This window comes from Euphorbia lathyris, chromosome 7 (genome assembly GCF_963576675.1).
Source record: "Euphorbia lathyris chromosome 7, ddEupLath1.1, whole genome shotgun sequence".
Taxonomy (NCBI): Eukaryota; Viridiplantae; Streptophyta; class Magnoliopsida; order Malpighiales; family Euphorbiaceae; genus Euphorbia; species Euphorbia lathyris.
The window spans coordinates 88,377,847-88,384,513 of NC_088916.1; the positions used below are offsets into that span (position 1 = coordinate 88,377,847).

The following is a 6,667-nucleotide window of genomic DNA, read 5'->3' on the forward strand; positions in this document are numbered from 1 at the left end:
TAATTTCAATTCGGTTTTTCTGTAACCCTCATTTGTTTCCTACAATATCCGTTCTGTTTTATCCTTTCTTTGTACTCTTTTGGATTTTTTAATATAATGGGCTGGGCAGTTTAAGCGGCTAGGGGTGCCAGCCTGGCTGGGATGTCTGGCTTCTTTTTCTGTCCTTGTTCCAACCTTCATTCAAAAAAAGTTGTGTATCCCATTGTTTCTAGAAGAATAGTTTGATTGAGTCTCACCTGTTGAGCTACTAGAGTTAAGAAAGAGTGGAGCAAGTGGCAGGAAAAAAAACATATCCTATCCCTAATTTTCTTCAATCTGGCGACGAAGTTAGAGGGAATCTTAAACTACTCTTAGTTGGCTAAGAATGGAATTTGGGGGCAAATTCAAAATATGAGAAACTATGTAATAAAATACCTTACACTATTTGCTTAAATTCTACCATCTGGTATGAAGTTGTTGTCTACCATATAATAAAATACTGTTAACCAAGACGGATCCTGAGATTTTGGAGGCGTAGGGGCGAAGCTTCAAACCAGGGCCTAGTAAATAAGTACAGGTAAAAAATCAATTATGTAAAAAGAAAAATTACTTATAAATGACACCTTTTTATTACTTTTAACAAGGGATCTAATAAAGTTTGAAATAAAAAAATATTTTATTTCATATTAAAAACTTAGTTGCTCATACAAAATATTATCTACGAGCATTTATAAATGCAGAATCACTAAAAATAAGCATACACCAACATTCTCTAATATATTTTTCTCAATAGATAAAATTATTAAACTATTTAATCTTTTTTTGCGATGATGATCTCAAATAGTTTTTCAATAATTTTAACTCTAAAAAATTTCTTTTAGCAGATATATAGTTAAGTGGATTCGAAGCGCAATCGAAACATTTGGGTAATAATCTGCTGTTTTGACAAACTCAAGAATTTCAAATGCTGGCAGCAATAATTTTTGCCAAAGATTTGCAAAACTTTCATTTCTGAAAAAGAATCATTTGCATCAACATGTGAAAAATTATTATAGTAATAAATTTATGTGTTGTGACTATTTAGGACTATGACATGTATTTATCATTTTGAGATTTTAATTTCAGTATTTTTTATAAAACATTATATTTGGACCCTTCCCTCCATTGTGCCTAGATATGTGTTGCAAATTATTTAAGCCTAGGATTATTTCCTTAACTGTTTTATCTTTTAAGATTTCATTTTTGTATTTTTTTTTTCTAAAAATATTATTTTTGGGCTCCTCCATACCCTAGGCCCTGGTTTGTCCAAATGCGATATTTACGTATTGTCGTAATGCCTTGAATCAGTATATCCCGTTTCCTATTCGGAGTAGGATTTGGGTTTCGGATTCCTAGTTGGATTAGGATCATGGGTTCCTATTTGGATTGGGATCATGAGTTCCTAGTTGGATTGGGATTGGGATCATGGGTTCCTAGTGGGATTAGGATCATGGGTTCCTAGTGGGATTAGGTTAGATTAGGTATTATAAATACCCCCATTATGTAACCTAATCATTGTAATCTGATTTTCGCCTCCTAATAATACTATTCTCCTTCTGCCCGTGAACTAGCCAACACAACGTTGGTGAACCACGTAAATCTGTGTTTTTCGATTGATTGTTTATTTATCTTTCATTAATTCCGCACAACAAACTGGTATCAGAGCTTTCGGTTTCCGATCGGGGTTTTGTTTTCTTGAGAGAAAGATGTCTGCGATGAACGTGAAAATCGAAAAGTTTATTGGGAGAAATAGTTTCAGTCTATGGCAGATCAAGATGCGGGCTTTGTTAAAACAACAAGGTCTGTGGACGCCGTTGAAGAAGGCAACGGGAGAAGTCACTGCTGAGATGACGATTCTGGAAGAAAAGGCACATTCAACAATTATGTTGTGCCTCGCAGATGACATCATCACTGAGGTCTCAGACGAAGAGACTGCTGCCGGTCTGTGGATGAAGTTAGAGAGCATATACATGTTGCAACTATTGAGTTTGTATTGTGATCATGTCGTGTCAATTTCGAATTAGTGTCAAAATGATTAAACCGTAATCTAACCCAAAAAATTTCATTTCAATCTCGTATTAACCTAATTGGGATAGTGTCGATTACGTGTGTTGTTGTCGAGTCATATATAATTTTACTATGGATCAGATTTATTTTTAGGAGAACCTCAATTTTAATCATGAGGTTATTGGGAATTTCCCTCTAATTTATAAAATGGCTTAATTTTTATCTTTGCTGTAAATTATTGGCTCAATTTTCTAATAAATTTGGTGGAAACTTTTTATTCGAAATTATTTTGAAAATGATAAAACTAAATCAAATTTTCTATTATCAAAATAAAATTCACAAAAGAAATTATGAATGGACAAAATTAAGATGTTTTATAAGATAAGGACAAAATTAATTTTTTTCAATAACTTTAGAAGGAGTTAGCCTTGTACAATTTATTAATTATAAGATTAAGTAGATTGATTTGTCTGAAACTAAATCTAAAAATAAGATTTGTTTGGTGTTGTGAGTATCCCATCATTTCTAGAAGAACAGTTTGATTGAGTCCCTTTGGTTGAGCTGCTAGAGTTAAGAAAGCGTGGACCACTTGGCAGGGAAAAAAACTTATCTTATCCCTAATTTTCTTCAAGCTTACCACGAAGTTACAGGGAAGCTTAAACTACTCTTAGTTGACTAAGAATGGAATTTGGGGGCAAAATCCAAATATGAGAAAGTATATAATAAAATACCTTACACCATTTTACTTAAATTCAACCATTTGGTGTGAAGCTGTTGTCTACCATATAATAAAATACTGTTAACCTTCTGTGATACATAAAAGAGGAACACCAAAGAAAAGAAAACATAAGATAAGAGATATAGCAGTCACTCAAGAGATATGTTTAGTTACTTTTACAGTTTCAGTCATTTTTTCTACACGTTTAAACCATAAGACAAAATTTTACCAGAGGAGGAGATGTGAATAAGTTCGATAAAATACAATTTCTATATAGATATGTCTGGTCTGTCCAAATCTGATATTCACGTATATCAATAATCATGATAACATTTATTTGTTTTACTCTAATTTAGAGTGATTTTGTGGTGTGGAATGATTGTGAAAGGTGAGTCAGAAGCTGCTTAGGATATTCAGGTAGCCTGAAAATGCAAATCTTGGTTGTAACGTTCTGAAATATTTTTGTAACATCCTTAACAAAAAAAAATAAGAATGTGGAATTGGAAATTAAACATCATTGGGTGCACATGACTAGAACAACATATTCATTTACTAATTTAGAACAACATTAGTTTCATTGTAATCAAACTCTAACTTTAAAAGACAAAAACCATTCTACCTATTAAACCAGAGCATTGAGCAATGCTTACATAATCTCGTCTCTAACTGGTAGAGTTTGATAAATTTCCGACGAGGAAAATTAACTATGAAGGAAAAAACCAAGCTTAACTCGGTAGGAACACTTCCCCAAAAATGTGAGGAAAGACATCGTTTTGGCCTCCTTGGAGCATAAAAGAAAATGCACAACCCTTCATATGTTGGGAGCCGCAATCGCAAATAAAGATGGATAGATGAGTAGGGGCCAAACCATCCCTATAAATGATGGTTCTCCGTTGTAAAAAAAATATGTTGGTACCGTTATGCAAACAGACCGTGTTCCCTTCAGTGAATCATCATATATGCTCTTAAAAGAATGCAATTTCTTTAATCAAACATTTCTCCTTAAAAAGAGCATTATTGAAGAGAGGAATGGACTATGAAGGAAGAAACAATGCTTAACTCGCTAGAAACACTTCCTCAAGAAAGTAGGGAATACCATCAAGTGATAGTTATGAACCCATAACCCGATCTGCAAAAATTTTATTAGGAGAAAAGTATGCTTGCCGCAGCAACTTGTCAAAACTCATCAAGCCACATACTGAATCCTCATCAAAGCTGAATAACCATCTACTCCATTTGAACCTTATGATGATGGAGCATCTGAATCTCCTTTATAGTGAATAAAAGAAGGATGTCAATTATTTCCATCACATTTATTAACGTGGTGGGTTTAATTTTCAAAATATGGAGCAAGTCTTACATTTATATGACCACAACTGAAATAACAGTCAAAGATGAACATAACATTTCTTTTTCGTTTCTATTTCCGTTTCTTTTTAGAAATAACATTTCTGATATCTATTTGTGTGCAACTTAGCACATATATAATCCTTCTAATTCAGAAATGCTCATATATAAATTCACTCTATTTACTTGGAAACAATGGAAATACATATTAAGATGTCAAATGGAATTAAATTGGATCAAATAATTTCAATTAAAAACATCTCATAAAGATACAGAGATCATAGGCTGATGTAGATAGCATTCAAATCAAGTTACCTTTCAAGCATAGCTGGCATAGTTTTATCATAGACAAACTAATTATGATAGAAACGTCTAATAACAAAAATTAGCATACCAACAATGTTTAAAACAAAGTTAAGAAGTTTCAATCAAATTTCACTTAAAACATAAAGTTGGATCAGTTAAATAGATTGTTGAGTAACTTGTTTTTCGGATGGAGCACATTCTGTCATATCTTGTTCTTCATCTGGAGCATATTGTGTCATCTCTTCTTTAAAAGGCAACTTCTCTTGTTCACTCGTGCTCAAAACAGGACCACTAGACCATGTATCCATGTAAATTGGTTCTTCAGGACCACCATACTCGGTGAATTCTTTAGTTGTCTCCTTCAAAGCTTTTTTCATAGCCATCTAAGAGATTTCTTGTCATGTATAGTTCATGTTTGAACCTAGAAGTCTCCATATATCTTCTGATGATCGAACTCCCTAAGCAACATTTGATGTTGCATACTCAAGTTTTGATAAGCCCTCTCTTTCGCATGGTAGGACATCCGAGCTTTTTCCAAGACTTGTTGCATTTGCTCCATATACATATCGAATTGGGATGCTGACTTCAAAGTATTATCCCAATTTCCACGAAAAACAATAATATAAAGAAGTGATTATAGTTCATGTGCGGATGTGAAAACCACTGGTACCAAAGAAAATGACACTTTCTTATATACATATTTATAAATAGGAAACATCCAGCAGATAAATACCTATAACATGAACAAGCATGTGAGAGTTTTTCTCGAGGTTGTCATAAGGGTCAGAATTGACTCTTACAATACTTCCTATTATCTTTTCTTTAAATGTTTCTGAATCCTGGAGAAGCTCCTGAACTAAACTCTTTTTCAAGTAGATAAGTTTAATATTATCAGGAATAATGAAATGGTGATTGCTGATAATATTAAACTTATCTATTTGAAAAATAGTTTAGTTCAGGAGCTTCTCCAGGATTCAGAAACATTTGCAGAAAAGATAGTAGGAAGTATTGTAAGAGTCAAATCTGACCCTTATGACTACCTCTAGAAAAACTCTCACATGCTTGTGCAAGTTATAGGTATTTATCTGCTAGTTGTTTCCTATTTATACATATGCATTAAGAAAGTGTCATTTTCTTTGGTACGAGTGGTTTTCACATCCCAACATGAACTATAATCACTTCTTTATATTATTGTTTTTCGTGGATTGATACTTCGGATGTACCTATTTCCAAGACTTGTTACTATCTGGTGATTCTGGCTCCTTGAACTAATAAAAGGAGTTCGTGAAGCTTCTATAACAACTATAAGACTCTCAGAACTACCCCTGGAAATTCAATAGATACACATGTTTCCCAATAGCATAGATTAGGAGTAATATAGATCTCTTCACAATTCTCGTTAAAACCTAAAATTCAAGAGATGAAAAGTCCAAAGTTTTACCGGAAAGAATTATGCTTCTAAAATTCAATAGCTTTCAAGTAGTTGCTCGGAAAGAAAATATTTCCTGCAAAAAAAATCATTATGGAATCAAAATCCAATGAGCAACAAATAGTAAATGCCAACAAAAACTCAGAAATAACTTGGAATTGGGCAATTCAAATATAGAGCTTTGTGCTATTAATATTTTAGCAGATAACGTCATGGAGGTTCATGACTATCACTTGATGAGATTCTGAAAGCATTGCTGAATGCTGATTTAATTGGTTTTCATAGATTTGATTTGCTTTGTTACCTCGAAGATTTGTTGAGCCGCTTTCTGCAGAAGGTAAACCCTAATCGCACACCATCAACATCACAACAACTTTCCAGATTTGAGATCTCTCGGGGGGAGGTATTAATATGGAATGCACAGACACATTTACAGAGAAGACAAGAGAGGGGCGGAGAAAACAAGAGTTGTGAAAACAGTAGCTATAGTTATATAGGCCAGGCCATTTGTGTGAGATATTTAATTAGTATAAAATATTAAGCTTGATATATTCCAACAACCCCCTAAATTTTGAAAGTGCTAAATTACTCTATATTCTTATGGGATAAGGTACTAAAATAGACCTAACGTGTTTTGAAAAGTATCAATTTAGGCTCAACGTTCAAAATAGCACCAATATAGCCTTAACGTTTACAATATAGCATCAATTTAGGCCTCACGTACAAAATAGCATCAATATTGGCTTAACGTTTACAAAATATATCCAATTTAAACTAAACGTCACAATTAAATTAACCATATTATATTCTTTTCCTATTAACTTTACATGTTATTTTTTTAT

The 6,667-nt window shown here is 33.0% G+C and overlaps 1 long non-coding RNA gene across 1 annotated transcript; it reads right to left on the reverse strand.

Annotated features, from left to right (window-relative positions):
- Positions 1-4,321: 4,321 nt before the first annotated feature.
- Positions 4,322-6,290, reverse strand: LOC136200944 (uncharacterized). Its single transcript, XR_010673615.1, has 3 exons — positions 6,130-6,290; positions 5,838-5,901; positions 4,322-5,721 (listed from the first exon to the last, which is right to left on the reverse strand). It is a non-coding gene; the product is annotated as an uncharacterized lncRNA (long non-coding RNA).
- Between the last annotated feature and the right edge of the window lie 377 nt (positions 6,291-6,667).